This window comes from Alligator mississippiensis, chromosome 3, assembly GCF_030867095.1.
Source record: "Alligator mississippiensis isolate rAllMis1 chromosome 3, rAllMis1, whole genome shotgun sequence".
NCBI lineage: Eukaryota > Metazoa > Chordata > Crocodylia > Alligatoridae > Alligator > Alligator mississippiensis.
Genome location: NC_081826.1, coordinates 214077660 through 214103614, shown reverse-complemented (window position 1 = coordinate 214103614; position 25955 = coordinate 214077660). Strand labels below are relative to the sequence as shown.

The window sequence follows — 25955 nt, the reverse complement described above, 5'->3', positions numbered from 1 at the left end:
TAGAAGAAACGTAAACCTTTTGAAAGACTCAGAGAAACTTGTTAAAATAACTGTGGAAATGGGGGAAATGGCAAAGACTCACTTCAGGGTGACATGCTAGTAATGTTCCTTCTGTAGATGGGTGTTAATAAAATGTTGTGTTAGTTGATCATATTTGTATTTATTAAGAGGGAAGACCTAATGATAGAAGGTCTAATTTATAGATGCTCGTTAACTAAGGAGACTTGAGGAGGTTGGTAATTGGGAGATGGTCGGTCACTCACTTAAGTAGATCATTGATTAGTTCTTATTTGTATGCCTGTATTTATTGAACCCAATGATCCCTACCTGGTCTTTTAAATGGTATTGTGTTACTCTAACTTTTAGGTCAGCAGATAACTAAGCAACTCTCCAGTGGTAGTCCACACCGCCCCTTCAGTGGGAGCACTACCTATGCCACCTTGCTACAGTACTGCTTTGACAGTGGAACAGGTACAATCAACCTTCTGACTACCAACTATTTTCAACCTACTTCAGCCTTTTCCTCTTCCATTTTGAAGCAGGTTTGCAGACTCGGGTCATTGCAACTCCCCTTAATGTTTCAGTAAAGAGTAGAAATGCTACTGGCACTTTGCCAGGTTCTGAATCCTCAAGAGGCACCGGCTGTTTGTGGTGCTGTTGACTCAATGTGAGGTGCAGAGCTGTCAGAGTGACAATGTGAAATGGTGATACATTTGCTGGAGGTGGATGGCAGGAATCAAAATTAAAAGGTCAGTAAGAACTGTGAAAAATCAGTGAGTGGGAGCATGCTGAGGGTGAGGAGATGGGTTGGTATTCCTTGAAAATGATTGGGGTTTTGGTCATATTAACATTAACTTTTAAACTAAAACGTTGCATCTGTGTTTAGTATTTCGGGGCCAAGGAAATTTATTGCAAAATTTGTAACATTAGAATGAGTGATAATTGCTTTTAGCTTTAATCACAATATAATTAAACTATTTTGTATTGGAATAAGTCTCTTTCGTGAACACAATGAAAGGAAAATACAGGTTTATCAGGCAGTTTGTCCAGTAGCATTAGTGAAGCAGAGTGGCAGGCTGGGACTGAATTATAAGAGTAACTGGAAAGTAAGCCTGAGGGACAGAAAGGAGAAAAACTTATCTCCTGGTTTCTTAGAAATGCTAGGTGATCCCTTACCTTGGCTAGAGTCAAAGAATTTGGGGTCATCTTGAAAGCATTTAGTGTACTCCATTCTTAGTATTTCATATGTCTTGATAGTAGCCATGGCAATTTGATTATTATCAAGGTGGGATAATAATTAAGGTTAGGAGTTTCAAAGAGCTCAAGTGAGTTCACAGTCCAACTCTCATTGAATTCAAGAAAGGCCTTCCTTAGGCCCCTAGGAAAAATCCTAGCCTATATGTCTATTTATAGCCCAGAATAACAACTTTGACGTTACAGCTGAGCTTAGATTTGTAGACATGGAATCTGATAATCTGGTGTAAATTAAAACACTACAGGAACTTCACTGTAGCTGGGCCAGGTGGCAGCAGCTGAACATCTGACTCCTAACTTTTGTTTTATCACTATGAAGCCAACCTTGAAAGGAGCAGGTTGATGGGAATTGGGGGTATTCAGCACCTTAAAGTAGGCACGTGGAACATTTCAAATATGGTGGAGGCAAAAACAAGACTAATTGAAAGCAAGCCATGTGCCTTTTCTTTAGGTTGGCCTAACTGAATTCTTTAAAAGAAGAAAAGGCCCAATTCTCAACTGAAATCTCCAGCTAACCTGAATCCTAACATTCTGAAAGCAGTTCCCGGTGAACACATTTCCTCCTCAGTGCCCTCACAATGTACTACAGAGTTAACTATTATATATATAATATATTCTTTTTTAATGTCCATAAATCTCAAGTTTTTACTAGTAAGTGGCATTCATTCTGAATGTTAGCGATAAGATTAAAAATAAAATATTCATCAACATCTAAATGAAGTCTGTGTGTTATGTATTTCAAAATGAATTTCTCCTTCAGCTTGGCACTTGCTGAGAAGTGAAAGTAGTTAAGGCAGGTGAACATACTATGGAGCCAGCAGGTTCACAGTCTGAGGCAGAGAGATGTGAGTGTTTTCTAGGGTATGAGAAATTTTGGCAGCCGTTTCATTTCAGAAGTGTTTCAGACCATTTTGGTACCCGAATCACTGAATCCAAATTGAAACGGAAGACTCTGAAATGGCTCTGAAACATTTGGGAGTTTTGGAGCCAGGCTTGCAGGGAAACAAAAACTAAGAAGAGGGAGGAGGAAGAAGGCAGGAAGGACTGCTCTGATATTGACATCTAGGTCCTGGTTCGATTCCCCCAGCTCTCTGATCATTTCCCCAGCTCTTCGTATGGGGCATCGGCCCCTGGACCTGCATGCAGGGTTTCAGCAGGCTGCCACTGCAGGCTGGGGCCAGCAGCAGCCCCTCGGCACAGTGCTCACCGAGCACCAAGAAGACTGTAGTGCTGCCGCTGGCCCCAATCTGCAGCAGCAGCCTGCTGAAACCCTGCATGCAGATCCGGGGGCCTGTGGCCCCTGGAAACAGCTGGGGGAAGTGATCAGAGAGCTGCTTGTGAGATGACGGCATGCTGCCACTGCTGTCAAGTGATACTAGTTTTGCTTTGAACAGTATAAGGTGCAGTTTCACAAAATCCCCTACACCTATCTCCTTGAAACTTGGCAGGTGTCATGCCGTCAGAAGGGGCTATCATCCCTACACATTTCATCTGAATCAGGCTGGAAATGATAAAGTTATAGGCATTTTAGTGATTCCCCAGTATAGCCTATGGCCAAAACACTAAAACAGTGTCCAAACTCCAAAATAATTTGGCTGCATTGAAACAGGACTGTGATCTGAAATACCAAAACAAATCACTGTCCCTCTGAAGTGAAACATTGCCATTTCGCACAGCCCTAGTGTTTTCCCATGTTTGAGATTTAATGCTGGGCAATTCACCTTTGTAGACCATTGATCAATGGAAAAAGTTAATAACAGAACAAACATAGCATTGACTGCATTCCATCCTGGAAGGTGAAAGTCATCTTTCCTGCTCTCTCTCTCTCTCTCTCTCGCTCTCTCTCTCTCTTCTTAATTACCTGTCTCACATCTGCCTCACTTCTTTCATTGCTATTCTTTTCCCCAAAACTGTTCTATTTGCACAGTTCAATAGAGATCACTTTGGCCAATTAAGGATCATCACTGAAAATCTCTCAAGGGAATCCTACTTGGGTTGGTCCAGGCAGAAAGGTTGTGATTATGACACAGGGCTTGAGAATAATGGGTCTTACTCTAACAGATGATCAGCTCAATTTTTAGATCTTTAAGGAGCCTCGTATTGGAAAAATGATAGGACTTAGTTGTTGTAGATACAAAAGGATTATTTATTGAGGCCAGATGTGGAATATAACCAGTGGTTCTTCGCAACTCACTAGCTCTTGGATTCATGCCTGGCTACCCAGTGTCATTCTACAGGATGTCCCTAAGCCCTTGCCTAAAATAAATGGTCACAGAGGAAACTGCTGACTACATTTTCAGGTTTGTGGCATCACATGCCACATATAAACTGTCTAGAGCCGGCATCCTGTGGCTGAATGAAGTTGATGCATTCTGAAAATAAGGATAATTGAATGTGTGGTTTAATAAAAAGCTGATGGTGTAGTGACCTCTAAAGATAACCTAAATACAATATTAATTCTAGTGGAAAGTCCTGAGTCATATATAACAGTAGAACAGATTGTTATCTTGTTCTAGTCTGATATGTTTGAGTTGCAGACTTTCATACATCATCATTTCCTATATGTTCATAAGAAAAGCTAGTATGAACCACTATATGTTTGTTGGGAAAAGTACAAGACATTTTTTAAAGTCCCTACATCTGCGTAAGTCCCCAAATTGAATTAATGTATTTACATAGTTAAGCAAAAGGCAAAGATTTTATTTTTTTTACGGTGATTATCTTTGATTGGACCAACTGCAGATTTTCATGTGCTGCATGCAAAAGCTTTTCTAACTTTATCCCAACTCTGCAGTTGGTCCAATCAAAGATACCATGCCTCACCCCACTCTCCCCCAGATCCCAGCCTCTTGCAGCTGTAAGTATACATATACACATATGTGTGCTTATACTTTGTTTAAATTTTGAAAAAGTTCTGAGGACTCAATCTTACCTTTTCCTTGCAACTCCAAGCTATCAGTGAAGTCTCCAGTGAGTAAGAAGTGCAGAACCTGTTTCCAATATAATGACTAGAACACTGTGAGTAAATAGCTTAAGTGTTTGCTGTTGTTTTCTGTTGTTTATTTTTTCTTGATGACAAATGACCAGTTGAACTAGTCAATAAGTTGATGAGTTGTTATGATCATAGTCACCTAAACTTTTTTATAGGGAAGGCCATGCCTATTTACATTAAGCACTTCCTAGCAGATGTTCTTAATCAGTACGTTCCTCCAAGTGCAAAACCTCAACAATGACTCGTATCAAAGATACCTGAGGGCACAGAATCGCACAATACTTAGAAAGGCTTAAATACAGTTTATACACATTGTGGACAGACATAAGCCTGTTGAATTGATTTAAAGCTACCTGGAAGCAGTGAAAAATGTACCTGGAAAATAAAGTACCATTTCATACTAGCTCACTGTGAACTGGTTTAGTGTTATGTAGGGATACCTGGTATTTTGTGACATGTCTGGTCAGTCCTGCAGGCATCCCATGCTGCATCACTCCTCCCCAGCTCTATGGCTACAGCTGCAACTGGCTGCCATGGTACTCAGGCAGAACTCTACTGCCCACTTCTTTTCCTTTTGGTGACATGTTTTATCAATGAGCTCCCTTCCATTGCTTCTTCAATAAAAGCTATTTTTCTAAAAAACAGTTGTTTTCTCACTCTGTACTCGCTGCACACACTCAACCCCCCACCCCTTTTAATGTCCCAGTGGCCCTGGGAACCAAAATGTATGGATCCTTTCCTTCCCCCAGTCAAGCAAGGACACTGCAGACTCTGGTCACTTGAAACAATAACAGTTTATTGAACTCATATTTAGGAGAAAAGGGGAAGCAGAATAGTGCAAATGCCCCCAAGTCACAGGTCACCCACCCACTGTGATTCCCAAATCATGTGTGTAAGCACACCCTTCTGCTTTGCACACTGCATGGCATTCTGGGCTGGGTGTTTACCCCTAACTCTTGCTGTTGGAGCCACGGCACTTCAAACAATTGGGATCTGGTTCCCAATCAATCATATTTGGAAATGGTTCAACTGTTACGTGTTTCTGCACCCTGATGATCTTGTCCTTCAGAAAGAGCTCTTCACAAAAAATCCTTTTAGGCACAAAATATCTGAAAAAGGAACTCCTTCTATTCCTATTAAGAGCCAGTTTAGAAAAGGAATGTACAACATTCCAAGTTAATTATTTCCAGCCCTTATTTAATTTGTCTCCTTTACATGATGTTTGCCAAGATAATATCAATATTGATGGTATTTTGAGCAAGTGATGAGAAAATAAAAAGGCATAGCTTCTCTTTATTGACAGTCTCCTTCCTTGGAACTCTAACAATCAGCACTCAATGTAAAGCATTGTCATCTTTTTCAATATTTGATGTTATTTCCTTATTCCTCAACTTAGTTTGATTTTTTGAATGATTAACAAAGTTAAAAGCTTTGGTTTTATTGTTTGTATGTAACATGGATTAAGTTATCAGTCCAGCTCCCAGGGACAGGTGTCTACATTACAAGAATGCCATTAGCTTGGCTGATACTAAGTGGAATCCTTGGAGGTTTCGGCAGAGAAACCAAGAATTGAATGGGTCTAAAGACTGAATTATATTTTTACCCTTAGAGATGTTTGCTGAAGTCAGAATTGAGACGGGTTCTTTGTATCATATGGGGCAGCTTACACCTGTTTGTGCCTGTTTTATCTGCTTTTTGAATAATGTGATGGTGATAAAAAAAACAAATAGGTCTATCAGTTTGACACCTTGAATGAGCACAGCATTTACACTTGCACATACAAAAGCACACAGACTTAATTATTTTTTCAGAATTAATTTTATTATTGTGATTGAGTATTACAGACTAGAAGAATATACCATGGGGAATGTAACCTAATTATCGCACACATTTATTTTCACCCTCTTCCCCAGAAAGGCAACTAGTGATCATCCTCTTCACTGCAATACTGAATAATCAAACTGTTAACTGAGAAATGTAACCATGGTAGCAGATGAGCTGCTGATTTCAACAGCATTCTTATAACCATAATCAGGTTTTCTCTTGTTAGCATAAATGACCACATGATAATTAATAATAAAGAGAAATGAAGGTGTATTCTGCTTTTATTTTTAGCAGGGAAAGCTGATTGCTTTTTGTTCTGAAAACATCCAATGGTAATGTTGTCAGCAACCTTCCATTGTGATAAACAGTTCAATTAACTGCTGTCCTGAAAGTCATTTGACACAAGAAAGGAGCACTCCTCTCCATCCCATCTAATTTCCATAATCTTTTTTAACACCTAATGCATAATAGAAAAAATAAATACTTCAAACAATTTATCTAGTCACATAGCATACTCCCCACCCCCTTCTGTCTCATTCTGCTCTCATTTTGCTATTTTTGCAGAAATGATTTATCCTCTAGATGAATGCCTTACTCTTTAATTACTTTAAAGGAAGCTTAATAGGGATATGAATAATCCAATAAAAAGATAGTTCCATTCCTATAGTTGCTTTTTCTTTTTGGTTGACTGTTTTGCAAAGACTTGCCAGAAAATTTTGTTGATGAATATATGAATAAGAACTTTTACTGAGGGCAGTAGAAATCTAAGGAAAAGGTAATCCCTAGGTAAAGTATCTGCATCTACAAACAATAATTTATTATAGCATTTTAAATTAAAATTCAGCTCCATTCTTATTAATTTATAAGACCCAAGGAGAGGCAAACTTTACTTTCATTTTAAAAGAGCAGTGAAGCATAACCAATAACAAATTTTGGATGTCACCCCCCAGGATAAAATATGCCTTTAAATATATTATTTAAACTGTAACGGTCTTAATTTTCATTACCCACAGCTGTTAAACATCACTAGTTCCAATAGCAAATAAAGTATTCTGAAGTATTCATTCAAGATTGCTTTGAATACAACTTATTTTGTTACTTAAATTTTATTACTGAATATATTTTATTCACAAACACTTGAAATTTATGCTAATAAGCAATAATTTCAAAATATAAAGTGTAAATGAATGCTGGAAGAGCATTTTGATCTTTTATAGAGTGTTCTTTTTTCTGAGGAGAGGGTAAATTAAAACACAAACCGATTCTAGCAGTGACCTTGTCCTTGCTATGATTTTAAATGATTCTGTGAAATGTCTGAAATGTGCTACACTGGATAAAATTATATATTTATTGCATGTTGTTTCCTTAATGATAAGAATCAACTTTCTGGGCTATTTCCTAAATAAAGAGGAAAATAAAGAAAAGTATGTGAATAAAATAGTTATTGGTGAGAGCTTTTCTTTCAGAAGGATGTTTTCTGTAAGCTTTCAAATAAAAGTCATATTTATTAAGGGCTTCTTTTTGCAGAGTCCTGAGCTATTCCTGACCCAACTCAAACCCACTGACCACAGATTTGAGGGTACTGAGCATCTTTGCAGAAGGTCTAATTAGTCCTTTGCAGGATCATGTTTATTTCTCTTCCAGAAGAAAGCAGGATAGAGATGCACATTATAGATTAATCAAATCACAGATGCATACATTTTGTGAGCAAGAGCTCACATGATCACTTGCAAGTGTATCTGCTCATTTATTTTGTTTTATTTTCATTTGTTCTGGGATGTAAAGTATGGGTTTCTTAACATATTTAAAAAGTGGCAATTAGTATCATGCTCTGCTATATTACTGACTTCTTCTTATCCCTTCTTATTTAGGTCCTGTTCTAGCCTCATTTAATCACCCTCCCCCTTGAAACCATCTTTATAAAAGTGATCTTTATGGATTCTAAACTGTATAATTATAGTTCTAGATGATGCCAGACATTGACAATATCCCTGTCTAAAGCTATGATTCTACAAAAAAAATTCTGGTGAACTATTCCACGACAGTTCTTCAGGGTATGCTTATTGAGAGCTATGGGAATTCACTGAAACATTTTGTGCCTAAAATGATCTGCTCTCAGTGGAAAATGGGATGAGGTCCAGACTTGGAAAACTGCTCTTCAAAGAAAACAAAACTTTTCTCTAGAGAATCTGGTGTTTTCTGGGATACATTTTCCCTCTCCACTCTTTATGGAATATTTTGTCTTTTTAAATGGTTTGTTTTCTATGCAAAAGGCAAGTATTTCTTAGGTTGATATCTTTTATTGGACCAACTTTGTAGTTGGGATGCAGGTAGACAAGCTTTCAAATGCAAGGCATTCTTCCTCAGGTCTGATGATCACAACAACCAGAACAGAACATGGTAAAGAACAGCAGTGGGAGGGAGGGAGAGAAATGTTCAGGGATAGCAGATACACAATTAGCAGAAGAAAAGAAGCTGATTACTGAGAGATCAAGGCCTACCAAAAGTGAGGAGGGTTGTCTTTATCTTTCATGTGTGGAAAGAATTTAGAAGTCAGGTAAAATATAACATGCCATAAAGCCATTAGTCCATGGTTCTTAGGCTAGGGACAAAAGTTACATATAAACTGGCTTAAGTGATCAGAAGCTGGTTTAAACCTGTAACAGAACAGAAGTTCAGTGTACATAAACCAGTTTCAAAATTGCTGAAACTGGTTTAAGATGAACCTAGTTCTATGCAGTATCAGACTTCATTGGTTTGGGCCAAACTGATCTATGTAACTTCTGTCCCAGTCCCCTTCTTGATTTAAGTTACATCAGAATCCCTCAGGATCCCAGCATGCTTTTCAGCCCTGGGCTAGGCTGTGCTGTCTGATCCAGACAGCAGGGCTGGCCCTGCCCCTCTGCTCCTCAGCTGGAACAGGTGAGTGGCCATATGCTGGCCAGTATGGTGCCCTAAGGGAAAGGGGCAGGGAGGAGGTTTATTCACCTTCTCTCCCCTCTTGCCCTCAGGGGACCACAACTGGAGTCTGCCTGGCTGGGGTAGAACAGAAATAATGGCCACAAATTGATGGAGAGCTGACTTAGGTTGGACATTAGAAAGAACTTCTTCACAGTAAGCGTCACCAGAATCTGCAATGGGCTTCCAAGGGAGGTGGTGCTTTCCCCCACCCTGGGGGGTCCTCAAGAGGAGACTGGATAGGCACCTAGCTGGGGTCATCTGACCCCAGCATTCTTTCCTGTCCAGGGCAGGGGGTCGGACTCAGTGACCTACCGAGGTCCCTTCTGACCCTAACATCTATGAACTTACTTTTAAAAGAACAGGATTTTCTGGGCCAAAGTAGTAGTTTCTGCTTTCTTTAGGACTGGACCTTAAGAACCTGAGCTTTGCCTAGTTTTCCCATTAGTAATACAAACCCATTCATAGGTTTGAAGATAAATCCTTTATCACTTTCATTTTTGTGAATCCAAAATAAAAGGGAATTTTTAATAATTTCTCAATATTGCTAAATTTTGGTTCCATCCCTTCCCCCCCCCCATTGGTTTAATGGCCTATTGTCCCGTATGGGGGTGTGCATGTAAAGAATGGCACAGTGGACTAAAGTCCATGATAAAGATGCAAGAGAATTCTACATGCCTCTTCCTTGCTATGAACAAAGACAGTTGATTTAATAGTTCAGCAAATAAGGGTTCTTCAACTGGATTTTGCTTTTGGTCTTTCTTAGTAACAGTTCTCAACCTAGGTCAGCTGTTTATAAGTAAAATCAAACTTTTGGCATTTCCCACACATTAAGAAATGTGGAAATGCTATAATGCAAATTTAAACAGGAAATTTGGTGCTTGTATGCTGGAACAGTCAGTGAGTAGATTGATGGTTCATATATAAGTGTCACAGCATTTAATTCAAATTTTCTAGCTATCAATTCCACTTCTATTTTTAATTCATAAACCTTTAACCTTTTCACCTCACTTTCACAGCTCTAGAAAAGTCACTAACATATGTTACATAGTATCTGACATCTCCTCTTTCCCATCTATTTAAGCCTTATCTGTTCTCTTGAGACTGTAACCATTGCTGTTCTCATGAGGTAACTTGTTACCTCGCAATTTGACATTGTTGGTCTCATGGGGTAATTCGTTACCCCACCCGCATGAACAAAATGGAACCAGTGACAACAGTATAGATGTACCAAAAACTATTTATTAAACATTCAGATTGTTTGAAAGAGTATTTATGATGACTTGAACCCAAAATATTATTTGACTAGAACTATAAACAAAATTTAAACTTTTTTTAGTTTCAGAATGTGAATGAACAATTTGCTAAGTCTGTATTTCACACTGTTTTTAAACTAACAATTACTTCCAAAAACATTTCCTAACTGTTCTAACTAAATATTGCATTCCTCACAAAGCAGCAGTGATGTACTGTGGTGCACACAGGCAAATTGCCTACAATCTTCTCATAGTTTCCAGGTTTTTCAGTCATCTATCCTTGGACAAAAAACACAATGTCCACTCATGCTTGCAAAAGGTTATACTAGGGTGTGTTGTGTCAATTTTAAATTAGGGAACTCATACCAGACTTGGCAGACTTAGACAGATTACATGTATCCATCATTCTTCATTTTATTGATCCATTGATCAACTGTTCTCCAATCTCCTGCAAAAAAAAGCGCTGTCTTCTTAAATGTGATTTTTCCTTCCAGTTTGTGTTGTGGCCTAGCCAAATGATGAGGCTAGCAATGGCAGCCACATCCAGCATATTGAAAAATAGTGTCATTGGCCACCTGTTGATTTTCTGCCTGCAGGTGGTCATACGGACTAAGTGGCCAAGGTTATCCACCCCACCCTTGTTTTTATTGTAGTCATGGATGACGTCCAGCTTTCTTTGCTGTCTACCCACTGACAGGTCAGGGTGCATGCTTGACAGCAACACATTTTGGACTTGTTTGGAACATAGAAAACTAGGGTGAGTTCCCCATCAGAAAACAAAAATGGATAAAAAAAAGTTTCCCTTCTTTGATTTGCTGCATTTTGTTTGGGATATTGGCCTTGTTTTTCTGAATTGTACCCACATAGGTCAAGTCCTGCTGTAGCAGTCTTTCTGCCAGGTCAGTACTTGTGTAGATATAGTCACCCATAATATTCCTTCCCATCTTGTAACAGGGATGAACTAGTTTTTCAGTGACCTGGGTACTAAGATTACCTTGGCATGGAGTTTCTGGTTGCTTGCCTAGGTAGATGTCTCCAGACAGGGGGAATGATTTTGCTGCATCACAGCACCACCAAATTTCCAAGCCATATTTGGCAAGCTTGCTAGGTGTATACTGTCTGAAGGGACAGCAGACCTTGAATATAATGAGCTGCTCATCAACCATCAGGTGTATTCCTGCAATATACCATTTCCTGTGATGCTCTACAAATTGTGTCCAAATATCTCTGAAGGCAGAAAGCTTATCCACAGCTCTCCTTTCCTCATGTATCAGTTTTTTTGTCAAATCTCAGGTAGTTGGTGATTTGAAGGAATCATTTTAAACTCATGGTGGCACAGAAGCAAGGACACCTGGTGCGTTGCTCCCACAACCCCTCCAGTGCCTCGTGACCACCATGGTATAGACCACTGAGCAGTAGGAGGCCAATGTAGGTTTTAAGCCCTGTTTCATCCAGCTTTTTCCACTCCTTTCTATTTTCAGGATGGCTATCATTCCATTCCCTGAATCTTCTTTCTGCCTCTCTGTTCGTTTCTCTTATGATAACAGTCAGGATATCTTGTAAGAGAAACAGGTGGAATGTTTCCACCACTGTGTCTTTATTACTTTCTCTTGTTGGCCCAGCACTATGTCCTTTGCAGTTCTCTGATGATGTATTAGCTGTGGACTTTTTTCCCACACTCTGCCATTCCTTCCTCTAAAGATGTCATCATCTGTAATGTTTTCTGGGGGTGGTGGCAGTGGTTCTGCTCCACATCCTGCTGTAGCTCTCCTTGGTCTTCCACAGTGGCCCCAAGCTGGTCCTCTTCCCTTTCCCACTGGAAGTGTTGGAATCACTTCTGCTTGTGGCACCAACTCTACCTCATCTGAGCTGGATGAAGCTTCCATAGATGCATGGTCTTCTTGCTCTGAACAATCTCCAATGTCTGAACAAAGTCAGCATCCTCACTGCCTTGGGATAAGATTTCATCAGCGGATGTCTTGCTGTCTCCCCCAGTTACCTGTGCAAGACAAACTTCAGCACTGAATATGCACGGCCTTATCATCCTGGACTACAGGAAAAAAAAAGAAAAAATTGATTACTGCTGAATGCATATAAATAACAATCAAAGACATGCCTATCCACCTATGTTGTCACAGAAGCAATTCCACCCTGCCCTATGGCAGCGCAGATAGCACCCTCTCCTCCTGGGCACAGAAGCCAGAGACCAGCATCCACCCTTTGCACGCAAGCCAAATGTGGGTGGATGCTGTTTGGAAACCACACATGCAGGGGCTTACTGAGAGCAGGAAAAAGGGGCCTGGGGGGTGTCAAGCCCTTATTGTTGAAGGGGACTCCATAGTGTACGCTGTATTGCAATATGATGCTATTCTATTTCTTCTGTGCTGTCCTTTTGCTCCTTGTCCTCACTTCTAACAAAGGCAGGGCAAACTAGCCTGTATGTTATGAAAGGGGCAGGTGAGGTGGAGTTTTGCCATGAGAAAAGAGGAAAAGAGAGCAGAAGTGGATTTGGGTGTGACAGAGGGTTTTGGGACAGGGGGGTGGGGTGGCTGGGCAAAGGACAGGGTGTTTTCCTGACCTTGCAGCCTGCAAACAAAATGGTTAGCAAAAGGGATTACCACATCTTCTACAAAAGTAGAGTGGAAGATAGCCATCCATTAGTTACCACGAATACCTGAAGTAGATATGAATGAGGTGTGATGTTCCAGCCAAAGTGCCCAAACAGGTCTAGGCCTGTCATTTATACAGAAATTGCATTGGGGTAACAAGTTAACATGGGCTTGGGGTAAATTGTAACCACATATGGAAAAACACATTCATGCCTAGGGTAACATGTTACTCTGGGCAGTTTTTCATCCACAGAGAGCAAACCATTCATGTAAACTGTCTGTTCTTTAGGGATATTGTACACTGTGAGTGACAATGTCCTAAAAAGAATTTTTTTTAGAATTAATTAACTTTAAAATACTGCAGAAAATATGCATCTTGGGTAGAAAATTACCCCATGGGAAGGTATGAAAGTTAAATTCAACTATGCCTTTAATCATCTCTCTCCCCCAAATTCTTCTCTATTAACTTATTGAGAAGTCAGCTCCTGCCCATAATGCCAGACTCCACTCTGTACTTGTTAAATTATCAAACTTTAGTCTGTGCTTTCTCCCATGCTGTCCATCTCACTTAGGCAGAGCTCCCCACATTGTCTGCAAAGTCACTTCCCTCTCCTTCAAATTTTTCCTTACAACCCATAAGTATAGAGTTGCCCACTAAAAAAGGTTGGCAATTGTTAAGCTGCTACTGTGCGAAGATCACCTCTATCATGCTGACTATTGTTGTGTCATTGCTTATTTGGACTCCATCCATCTGTTGTTTATTGTCAGATGCCTACTTTATAAGCTATTTCAGGACGGATTCTCTCTCTATTTTATCTTGGTACAGAGCCTAGCACAATGGATGGAGTCCTAGTCAATGATGGGGTGGTTCCTAGACTCTAAGAAATGGCTGCTGCTTAGCTATCTACATGTCAGTAATATTTTGAAGTTTTTCACTTTGATTACATTTTCTTACAGGGCATTTTCCAGTCCATTGTACGCATTTTAATTTGAATCATTAAAAAATACATATAATTTTACAGCTGTCTTTTTTCCTCCACTCGGTGATTTTGATACATAAGGAGAATAACTGACCATAATACAAATTTGTTCTAAATTATGTTTCATATGAAATGCTAGATACGTTGAAATTGTCTGGAAAATCTACCTGGAACCTAGAATTTTTTCTTTCTTTTGTTTTTTAGTTTCAGTTTGCAAGTTGCCACTACTTTCTCCCTGAGTCCAGCTTAACTCCTTTTACCTCCCTTTGTTCTCTGCACTCTTTCTCCACTGGATAACACCTGGAAATGTTAATGTGCACAAAGGAATCTTGCTAGCTGAATACAGATCTAATGTAATTTATATTGAAGACTCAGTTTCTACCACTCTTCTGTTTAATTTACAAATATTAGATGTTTATATCCAGGGTAAATTACCCAGCAGATCAGAGCCCAATATGCTAGTTCATTTGTACATGAAAATGCACTTGTACATTAATTGCTCTGTAATATAGATTACAGAGGCAAAATTTTCTCCAATATACTGCAAATTCTCCTAGCTTGTCTAATCTAAACAATTCATTGTAGAGGTTCCTTCCTAATCTCTGCAGTAAAACTTTACATAAGGACTTAAATTTTCAGCCCATTTATCAATTTATCATCCATGAATCTGAGAGGGGAGAGGGGGCAGGGAATTAATTCAGCCATTATTAAATCATAACCATATGTTTTGGTGATTGTGTCATTTTTTTTAATTGCTTTAATTTCTAAATTACATTTTGGAGGGAATTAAGATTTCATTCTGCTCTGGTACCCATAGTGTACTGGCATAAGCAAGAAAACTGGCATAAGCAAGAAAAGAACCAGATAGTTAAATATTTCATACAGCCCACTGGCTTTGGGTTATTGTTAAAAAAATAAAAACCCTGGTATGGATGGGGACCCTGTAGAATTAGACCAATAAAATCTTCTCTAGAACAAATGGATATGGTAGTGAAATTGTAACTGTTGTACAATAATTTGTGAATACTTTATGCTGACCTGGTTATTGAGATATTACATGCATGAATATGCTTGTTTATTTTAGTACGAGTGTTGTCAGAGAATTACACAGGGATAGAGAGAGGAAAGAAAAGCCGTCTAGTCATCACATGCACTGCTAATCACCAACTCCTGAAGGAAAGTGACAAACCCAGCTGAATCAGCTGGGTAAGAATGGTTTGGTATACAGAGCCTGGGCTGGATAAGGTGAGCTGTGGAATTTGACCCCACACAAGTTAAAAGCATGAGTGGGACCAAAAAAGGGGCAGAAATACAGAGAGCCCTGTAAGCACAACTGCTAACATGGCCCAGAATAGAACACGTCTCTAATCCAGGTACATCCTCCTTTATATGGGATATAAAAATTATTATTAGCAAATTACTTCTGCAAAATCTATACTGCCACTATGTAGTACCTGCTCTATGGATAAGGTATGTTTGTCCACACAGGTTTCATGTAGCCTATTTAAAAAAAAAAAAAATCTTTTTAAAACCAGTGCTTAGTTTAGTAAAAATTATTTGGCAAATCTGCCATAAGTACTATTCATCAAAAACTTCATGAGAACTTTCAGTACACAAAGTGCATGCTGTAAAGTCTCCCTAGGCATACACACTGATCCAGGAGACATTAGCAAAGCAATTAAAACATCTGTTGTGCCAAGGGATACTTGAATAAAGTGGGATAAGGAATAAGACAGATGGATAGATTCTTATCTCAGACTGTTGAAATTAATAAATTTGGCCTGATGATTCCTACATTCCTAATAAGATAGCTTAAGAAGTTTTATTAAAATAAAGCAATGTTTTGTTTTGTTTTTTCAAAAAGTACCACTAAAATAAAATATCAATGGCACAGGCATAACAGCTAAATTGGAACTCAGGACTAATTTTCATTTCAAGTTCACTCCCTTCACAATGCACACATAGAAAGAAAGGTAACTCAGAGACAGATGCCTAGAAATGCTATTAATATTTTGACTTACATTTGAAAAAGTAGTAACTTCAGAATTAAAGAATTCTTATTGGGTTGTTCACTCTATCTTAGGCATTTTTAGCTGCCGCATGCCCAAAAATGTCCATGGAGTTATTGGCCAGCAAATGCTGCAGACTTGGCTTCTGGTCATCTCTTTTAGTCACAAAGGAGTGAATGAAGGTAAAAAATATAGCTTTAAGTATGGGTGGGATGGTGTTCATGTTCCCCTAAATGTTACCATTTCGATATTTTTCTTTTGTGTTTATGCTGAATACATTGATTACATCAGTCTTGGTAATTTTCATATTAAGAGAAGTAAGAAAGAAAGATGCCTTGCAGTCTTTTGGTGACCTCCAGAGACTATAAAGTCCATAGCATGGGGTGCTCTGACTTTGGGAGTTCTTCAAACATGATGGTAAGAATGATACATCACTCAGGGCACATCTACATGAGACATTTACTACACAGTTAATGAATTAGCTACACAATAAACATTGTGTATCTACATGTGTGCCCCTATTAGGTCAGAGTAGGTTAATTTGTAACTTGTAAATACAAGTACTATCATGCTGCAGAGTTTTTTACTCCACAGCAGCGCACATGTAGGTGCTGCCCTGGCTAGCTGGGGCATGAGGTTCATAGAGTCATAGATTCATAGATGTTAGAGTCGGAAGGGACCTCAATAGATCATCGAGTCGGACCCCCTGCATAAGCAGGAAAGAGTGCTGGGTCTAGATGACCCCAGCTAGATACTTATCTAACCTCCTCTTGAAGACCCCCAGGGTAGGGGAGAGCACCACCTCCCTCGGGAGCCCGTTCCAGACCTTGGCCACTCGAACTGTGAAGAAGTTCTTCCTAATGTCCAATCTAAATCTGCTCTCTGCTACCTTGTGACCATTGTTTCTTGTAACCCCCGGGGGCGCCTTGGTGAATAAATACTCACCAATTCCCTTCTGTGCCCCCGTGATGAACTTAAAGGCAGCCACAAGGTCGCCTCTCAACCTTCGCATGCGGAGGCTGAAAAGGTCCAGTTTCTCTAGTCTCTCCTCGTAGGGCTTGTTCTGCCGGCCGTTGACCATACGAGTTGCCCTTCTCTGGACCCTCTCCAGGTTATCCGCATCCTTCTTGAAGTGTGGCGCCCAGAATTGCACGCAGTACTCCAACTGCGGTCTGACCAGCGCCCTATAGAGGGGAAGTATCACCTCCCTGGACCTATTTGTCATGCATCTGCTGATGCACGATAAAGTGCCATTGGCTTTTCTGATGGCTTCGTCACACTGCCAACTCATGTTCATCTTGGAGTCCACTAGGACTCCAAGATCCCTTTCCACCTCTGTGCCACCCAGCAGGTCATTCCCTAGGCTGTAGGTGTGCTGGACATTTTTCCTCCCTAGGTGCAGCACTTTGCATTTCTCCTTGTTGAACTGCATCCTGTTGTTTTCTGCCCACTTGTCCAACCTATCCAGGTCTGTCTGCAGCTGTTCCCTGCCCTCCGGCGTGTCCACCTCTCCCCATAGCTTTGTGTCATCTGCAAACGTGGACAGAGTACATTTGACTCCCTCGTCCAAGTCACTGATGAAGACATTAAAGAGTATCGGTCCAAGGACCGAGCCCTGCGGGACCCCACTGCCCACACCCTTCCAGGTCGAGACCGACCCATCCACCACGGCTCTTTGGGTGCGACCCCCTAGCCAATTCGCCACCCACCAGACTGTGTAGTCATCCACATCACAGCCTCTTAACTTGTTCACCAGTATGGGGTGGGATACCGTATCGAAGGTCTTCCTGAAGTCTAAGTATACGACATCCACCCCTCCTCCTGTGTCCAGGCGTTTCGTAACCTGGTCATAGAAAGAGACTAGATTGGTCAGGCACGATCTGCCCGCCACAAACCCATGCTGGTTTCCCCTCAGCATAATTTGCCCTGCCGGGCTCTCACAAATGTGAGCCTTGATAATTTTTTCAAAGACTTTACCAAGGATGGAGGTGAGACTGACTGGCCTATAGTTGCCCGGGTCCTCCTTCCTCCCCTTTTTGAAAATGGGGACCACGTTAGCCCTTTTCCAGTCCTCCGGGACTTGGCCCGTGCGCCATGAGCGTTTGAATATTTCCGCCAGTGGCTCTGCAATGATGTCGGCCAGTGCCTTCAGCACCCTCGGGTGGAGCCCATCCGGGCCTGCCGATTTAAAGGCATCCAGTTCTTCCAAATGACTCTGCACCACCTCAGGATCTACATATGGAAGTCTGGCGCCTTGCTGCTGCCTCTCTACAACCCCAGTGAGAGACTTGTCGTGCCCCTCACTTAGGAACACTGAGGCAAAGAATTCGTTGAGGAGTTCAACCTTGTCCCCCCTGTCTGTCACCAATTGTTTCTGCCCATTTAGCAGGGGTCCTATTCCTCCCTGGGCCTTCCTTTTACTCCCAATATATCTAAAAAACAATTTCTTGTTGTCTTTTACATGGGTTGCCATCCTCAGCTCCATGGTAGCTTTGGCCCATCTAACTGCCTCCCTACAAGCACGAGCAGAGGAGGTATATTAATCTTTAGTGATCTCACCTTGTTTCCACTTTTTATGTGCTCCCCTTTTGGCCCTTAGGCTGCCCTGGATTTCTTTGGTCAGCCATGGAAGCCTCCTGGCCCCTTTCCCTTTTTTGCCTCACTCGGGGATCGTCTTGCTTTGTGCCCGAAGGATCAGTTCCTTAAGGCACAGCCACCCTTCTTGGGCTCCCATCCCTTCAAAACTCCTACTCTGCAGTGCGTCAGTGTGTGGGCTGCCTGTCAGTTAGTCCCATGCTGAAGCACCCTCATGCCCCAGCCAGCCACTCCACGACACACTGAGCCAGAGAGAGCATCCCTGGACTGGCAGACTGACCCCTGGGGCTCCCAGCCATCTAGGGCTGCTCTAACCTGCTCAATGTGCTACGTTTCTGAGCATAATAAGCTTCAGAGTTACTTCATGCTTGTCTCCCAGCACTGGCTCTGTGGTTTCAGGGCCAGTACTGGAAAATAAGGATCTCCCAGCCCCCCCACTCTATAATCAAGATGGAGAAACTGCAGCTGGGAGATCCTTATCCCCCAGCCGCCACTCCCTGATAAACATCTCACAGGTAGGACATTTACTTGCAATTAGCAAGGTTTACTGTGCAGTAAGTATCTTGATTTCATCAATATTTTAGTGATTTTATCAGGGTACTTCTTGAATTAACCAAAGAGGTCATTGCTGTTGGCCTCTTTTCCTGTGAAAGTTTTTGGGGGAAAACAAGTCAGTCCACATTATATTAATCTTTAAAACGTCCAATCTCCAAGTGATTGCAATTTATTTGTAGTTAATGATAACAGCTGTAGCTGGTTATCTTTTGATTTACTTCATGTGATTCTGACCATTCTATCAGTAATGAAAGATTGTGTTTCTTTTTTTACACATTGAGCATATCTCTAGAATACATGGTTTCTAAATACTACATGATCTTACTTAGATATTGAGTATATATATATATTTAGATGTAAATGAAATGTTAATCTTACTTTTTAAATTATAGTAACTATAATATATTTGGTATACAAATGATATACCTGGCCAATCCAGAATTATGCCTTTTTAAATTATTTATGCACATTTACAACGTATCACTATGTGTATTTGCCAGTAGGTCAACAGGGATGAAAACAAAAATGCTCCTTCCCATTCTTTATGCTTTTATAATTCATAAATTAGAAGCTTTAAATATATATTTTCCCTACAGACCATAATAAGAGCCCTTTCATCTCCCATGCACTGTTTTGAAGTCTTTTTTTCATTTTATTTAAAAGTAATTTTAAACACATTCTCAAATAGTATGAAGAAACGAAGGGCAAATGACTGTAATTCAAGCCAAATAAATAAATACATTAAAGTAAAAGGTGAAGACTCCTCCAGATTGCACAACTTGCTACAATTTTTTACCTTTGCACTCACATCCTGAGAATCAGACTTCCAAAAAATAAAAAAACCCGAAGTCTAGGGATACATTTTTAGTATATATAATAGCATTTACAAGCTAGAAGATTTGAGGTTTTACAATTCACAAGTGTTCTCCAGAACTGGAAAAAAGCAATAGTGAAGTTGGTTCAGGTTGAATTGAGGGCAACCTGTCCTATCTTGGAACCCACCAAAAATTTTGATGAAGTATAACAGGATCTAGAGGCTCATAAAGAAATCCTGTGCTGTCAAGGATAGCAAGGCATTAATGCTAAATTGCAAAGAGAATGTTCAGAACAATTGCTTCAAATTTCAGAAGCTGTAGAGAAAGGAGACATTGTACAGGGCACCTTGCTGCATGTCTCTTGATGATGTCAGGATGTCTAGGGATGAGAGAACGTGAGAAGATCTGAATACACTGGCTTGCTTTCACTTAAATTGTTACTTTGCCCTAAAAATATTTTTGCTGTTGTATTATTAGGAGTAAAAAGGACTGCAAACATCTTGTATTGTTAGTTATGGGGAAAAGTGAAATATAAGACTAATGGATTTTTATTTTAATTTCATCCTATCATTAAGGCATCCAAATGCAAAGGCAATAATTTCCTTACACTGCAAGTTTTGTGGCTGCTGTCCACTCGGTATCACAAACCAAATATAGTTCAAGATACTTACAAGAGAAACTGTTTCTGAAAAACTAGGTTGGTTTAGAAGAGAAAATGAAAGGTTTATCTTAATTCCATGTCTGTACAGCACAAAACTAGAACAGCACTTTACAAACAATCCATCGCAATCAAATTGAAATGTTAAAGAAATGTTAACAAAGGGTGAGTACAAGTGTTACAGTTAGATAACCCTAACCAAGCTTAGAGCAATTTAAATGGCTGTGTCTGCAAGCGTGCATAGGGCTTAGGTCACCCTAAAAGTAGTATGCCTGGTCTAAACTTAGTTCTTATCAGATGAGAATTATTTTATATAAGTATGGGTTAACCTGACCCAGCACAGTCCCAGGGTTGGAAAATCCCAGCCAATTCCACAGCCTTAGGGCTGTGATGTTTTTACCCCTCTTCCCCCCAACTAGCTCCCACACAAACCAAGCAGCTCTCCTGCAGACCAGCCACTCCCACCCTCCTGTAGACCCATGACCCCCCACAGCCCCAGTTCGCCTCTAACTGCCTGCTCCTCCTCCTGGCAAGCAGTGAATGCCCGCATATCCTGTGACCTGACACTGATTTGGGTGGCTTAAACTAAGCTGCCTACACCTCAGCTGGGTTCTGTGAATGCTTGTCCATGCCCAAAGACATTTTTCTTGTTAACATTTTCAGTACATGCCATAATTCAGGAAAATGTCATCAAGGCAAAGAGTTGCCATTTAGGAAAACTTGTCAGCTTGATTCTTGATAGATAATGTCTCTAGTGAGTACAGCACAGTTGAGTGATTGTTTATTCCTGTCACTTACTAGTACGAGAGAATAATATAAAGTGCTGATATATAAGGATGATTATTCTAGTTTTTAAATGTCTAAATAAATGGGATGCTTAGGATGTAATCTGTAATCTAATGAATTTGAAACTAGTAAATCTGCCAAAGTTTCCTCCTACTCATCATCATTCCAAGTGACATAGCATAATCATTGTTTGATTACAGAAGTAGAACTGTCAGAGGCCATGTTTTGTAATGAATACTCTAAAGACAATATTACTAATTTTTGTCATGGTTGGCTTTCATGTTTTCTTTTCTTGTACTTATTTGAATGGAATCCTTCAGTAGGGAAACTGGGAATCTATTAGGTGGAAATCTGTCAGGATTATGTCAGTATTTTTGGCTGAAAGGAAGTTTTGAAAGTTTCTGTCCACACCCTGTGAAGATTTTTTTAAAACTCAGAGCAGAAATCCAGGTTATAATCCACACCATAGTTAGAATCTCCAATAATTTGTATCTGTTATATGTTATAAATCAATTTGAGCAAATACCTGAGGATCATGGTCCTTTGACTGACCAAGAGAAGAAAGAGCAAAAGGGCAAGAGAACAGAATCCAAAGGAACAGAGATCTTTTTATTTATTTATAAGATGTTACTGCTTGTGGTGTCTAAAAGTTCTTCAGGGGGTTGCCAATGAGGCTATGGTCACAGTTCTTTCTATGACACTATTATAATGTTGACCACACAGCTAGAAACTCTGAGGTTTTAGAACTGACATAAGGCTGTGGTTTGAAGAAAGCCATGCAATGTGGATTGTAATCACAAGGAAAAAATACATGGAATCATAGCAGAGAGGCCCAGCATATGTATTAATTATGTTGGCATAGTTTGCCATAAAGCTACTCATGTTATTGTTGCTAACTAATGCTAAAGAATGTAACTTCTCTTCCACCTGATGACATTAACATGGGATGGAGTGGACTACTCTCCAAAGATAGTTTCCAGAGTAGGATGAGTAGGCTACACATTTCTGATACTGGGAACAACTCTTTGTGAAGGGGTGCAGGTGACCTACTTTTAAAAGTGACCAGCATGTTTGTAGAAGAGAGAGATTGATTTAGGGTGTTCGGTTTCCCCAAGACGACTGTAGAACATTTGGATATGTTCCGTAAATGGCTATTGGTCTTCAGGATGGAAATCTGCAGCTATCTTTTAATAAGCTTAAAAAAAGGATTCTGTTAATTTTCAGCACAGGTGAAAGTTTGAGCTGATTTTTACATTGGATAAACTGGGTTGTCCACCATTCCTAGCTTGTATCCACAACTTGAGCTGTTGGATATTTCCCAAAATTCACAAGGTGGTAGACAATTATGAAAAGACTGGAAGTGCCTGGAGGGTAAGACAAGCAGTGTCTTTAAGGCTCCTTTCTGCAGTGGTGAGTCACTTGCACCTGTAAGCTCTCTTCCAATGTAAATCTGTCAGTATTTTCTTGATGCATAATCAGCTCGAGTTTTCTCTGTAAAACCCATCCTCTGTATCCCCTTACTGCAGACTGTGTAGACAAAGCCAAAGGAGAGAGAGCTACAACCAAGCAAGAGAGTGATTTTGCCTTATGAAATAAGATTAGAATATATTATGGGCGTCAAGAAACTGAAATTAAGGTAATTTTTCTGGCCACCACCTCCAACAGTCATACTGCTGCTGTATACAGTTTACAGTTATTGACTAGCACTTCTAAAGTACAATCAGAGTTAAATTCTTAAGGATGTACAAGGTACTTGGCCTTTTTCCCCTTAGTTAAACTCTAGAGCTTAAAATAGTGGAAACTGGGAGTTTAATTCTGTTGAACCAGTGGCACTGTAGCTATTATCCTCTATATGAATTGCAATGAAGACTTTTTCATTAGCAGCATGTGAGCAAATGTTGAAACCCTTCAAAAGTCAAGCCCTTTAGAAATGACACCTCCTCCTTCTGACACAAGGGTGGGAAAATCAATACACCTATTTAAAACTCCACTGCAAGTCACCTCTGATACCCAACTAATTATTATCTATTTTCAATGTGCAAAGGTTGATGTTCTGCAAGTGGCTGACAGGCACAATCCTTAAAAATCCCTGAAGCCCAGAGCTGTAATAAAACAGGACAATTTTCAATAGAAATCAACCTTTTATTGACAACTTGTGGATGCAGCAGAGCAATAATCAGCATGTTATTAATGCATTCAATCATTTGCTTCTTTAGCTTTTAAGGGACTGTATCTTTGTGTCTCATACACTAGATTTAATCTTCTTCAGTTAAAAAAAAAGTTGGAACAGTTAATTTATAGATCCAATTCCCAGTTGCTAGTAAAGTGGTTCAGAGGTTTTGTGCTAAAAGATGCCACTGGGGACTGAATTCATAACACAGCATAGACATATTCTACTTCATGTACTGAAATAACCCATTCTTTGGAGAAAAGTGCAATTATCAGGGCTCCCCAAGGAGAAAGAGCTTAAGGAGAAGATGGGGTGATCAGAGAACAAGCATGAGCTTACTACAGGGTTTGTTTATTTTTACACCTCTTTTTATTTGCAATTTGAATGTGATTTTTGTTATTGTTCTTTCTGGACTGATGTTGTAGTGTTACCTTTTTGAGTGCAAGAAAGAGATTTGGGAATTGAATAGGATGATATTGAGAGAGGGAAAAGCTCCTCAGGAGTCGTTTATTAATAGGGAATATGATAATATTATTGTTGCCATGCTCTAAGCGTTTACTAAATTATCTTTTTATTAGTGTTTATCATGTGATGGTGCCCAAAAGTCAGCTCACTTCATCACAGAAGATGCTTTAAGATCTTGGAACTGGGGACTGTGGATTTCCATTGGGCTTCTTAGCAAAAGAGAAGGTGACAAAGAGAAGAGGAGATGGACTGGAAACAGCTGAAGGCTACAGAAATAAGAACATATGTTTGATTAGTTTAGGCAGGTACCTGTTCAAGTAATTTATATAAAAGTGGGATGTCAACCATGATAATCTATATACTCAATTTAGTTATTGGGGGATGTCATGGAAAATGTCAATTTGCAAAAAGTGTCTAAATGACATGAGGGTGCTTTCATAATGAACCAGGCCATGGAGAGTTTTCCAAACTTCAGGCTTCAAAGTTCATTGCTTTTAAAGTATTACAGCTACTTGGTCTCAGGTTTCCTTCCTCACGTTATTCATTTCTCTACTCATCTAGCCTCTTAACATTTTATTCTCATTTTCAGGTACACATAAAGCAACAAGAATTCCTCCAATTTTATTTTCTGTTTAAAGCTGGTAAAGCTTGATTTTAGAATGACAGTAGAATGAGAGAAAATTCAGAGGTTGTCAGTCATTGCCTTAAACATAGCCTTTTTGTGCTTGTCTCAATAATGAGAAACTGTTAGACACAATTTAAGAGGCATCAACCTGTTACCTGATCATCCTGTGAGCTAGGGAGCTTACACAGTTATAATGATAAGATTTGCTTTTTGACTGCTTGTTACTTTCCAATGTGAAGTCGGCTCATTAGCATGGAGTTTTCCTCAAAATCTCAAAGGGTTGCAGCAACAAGTTTGAAATGAAAAATTTTACCAGTCTGATCTGAAAGATCACTTGTCAGAGACAAACACTGCCATGTAAAGAAGCATAAAGTGCTTCAATAATTCTTCTCTCTGTTCCTGAACCTGTAACTGTGCTTTGAGACTTTCTAGCACTTGATAAAAAGAAACTGATTTAATATGTTGTCTGTCTTTCATGGATATCTGAAATTACTTTACAATATACTGTATTTACTTGTATACGAGATGAGGATTTTTTCCCCACCAACCAGCATGGGGGGTAAAGTTCCTTGTCTTACATTTGTATCCACTGTATCCCTCCCTACCCTTGCCGAAAACTTTTCAAGTTTCCATAGGTAGTCCTTCTGCTCCTGGTGATGTCCCTCTTTTAAAGGTTGTTAAACATTCCTCCACTTCCTTTAAGCTTATCTTTTCTTCCATCTTCTTTGCTTCCTCTTCCTCTACTTTCTCTTTAGTCTCTTCCAAGAAATCCTTCATCTTCTTCCATTTATTTCCTTCTTTTGCTATAGCTCTTTGTAAAATCTTCTTGTTGCCTCCAACACTTTTTCACCCAGGCATCACCTTTTTCCTGCACTGCTTTAAGCTCTCCTTTTGCCATCTTCACTCTGGCCGAAAAGTATCAGGACCACTCTTTGTTTTCTCCCACTCAGGGTACTTGTGCTATGAACATTTTCTCTTTCATCTTTCTTTTAAACAGGCTATCTAACTCTTGCCTTGTTTCTTCTAGCTCTTCTCATACCTATCTTCCTTCCATGGCTTCTTTTAGCAACTCTTGCATCTTTCTTTGCAGCTCTCTTAGCTCCTTTGTTCTTTTCTTCATGCATCTTTGACCTCCTGTCTTCTTCATCATCATCATCCACCATTCTCTAGTACTTCCAAAATATTTCTTCAGTGTTCACCACTCCACATACTGTCTCATGTATGCTTGATATCTCTCTTCATCTTGTAACAGCTGCATATTTAACTTCCAGAGTCCCTTCCCTCTCATGGGGCTCTTACCAAGACTCATTTCCACCTTCTGCATCTGGTGATCACTAAAAGCCACATGTATGATTTCTTTCTTCCTGATCCTTATTTTTTTGATACAAGCACAAAGTCAGTTCT

General features: G+C 39.8%; 1 long non-coding RNA gene across 1 annotated transcript; it reads left to right on the top strand.

The window, feature by feature from the left end:
* Positions 1-288: 288 nt before the first annotated feature.
* LOC109280763 (uncharacterized) lies at positions 289-25009 on the top strand. The gene is made up of 6 exons (XR_002087169.2): positions 289-471; positions 13720-13803; positions 14958-15118; positions 15957-16064; positions 22818-22927; positions 24040-25009. It is a non-coding gene; the product is annotated as an uncharacterized LOC109280763 (long non-coding RNA).
* The last annotated feature ends 946 nt before the right edge of the window (positions 25010-25955 follow it).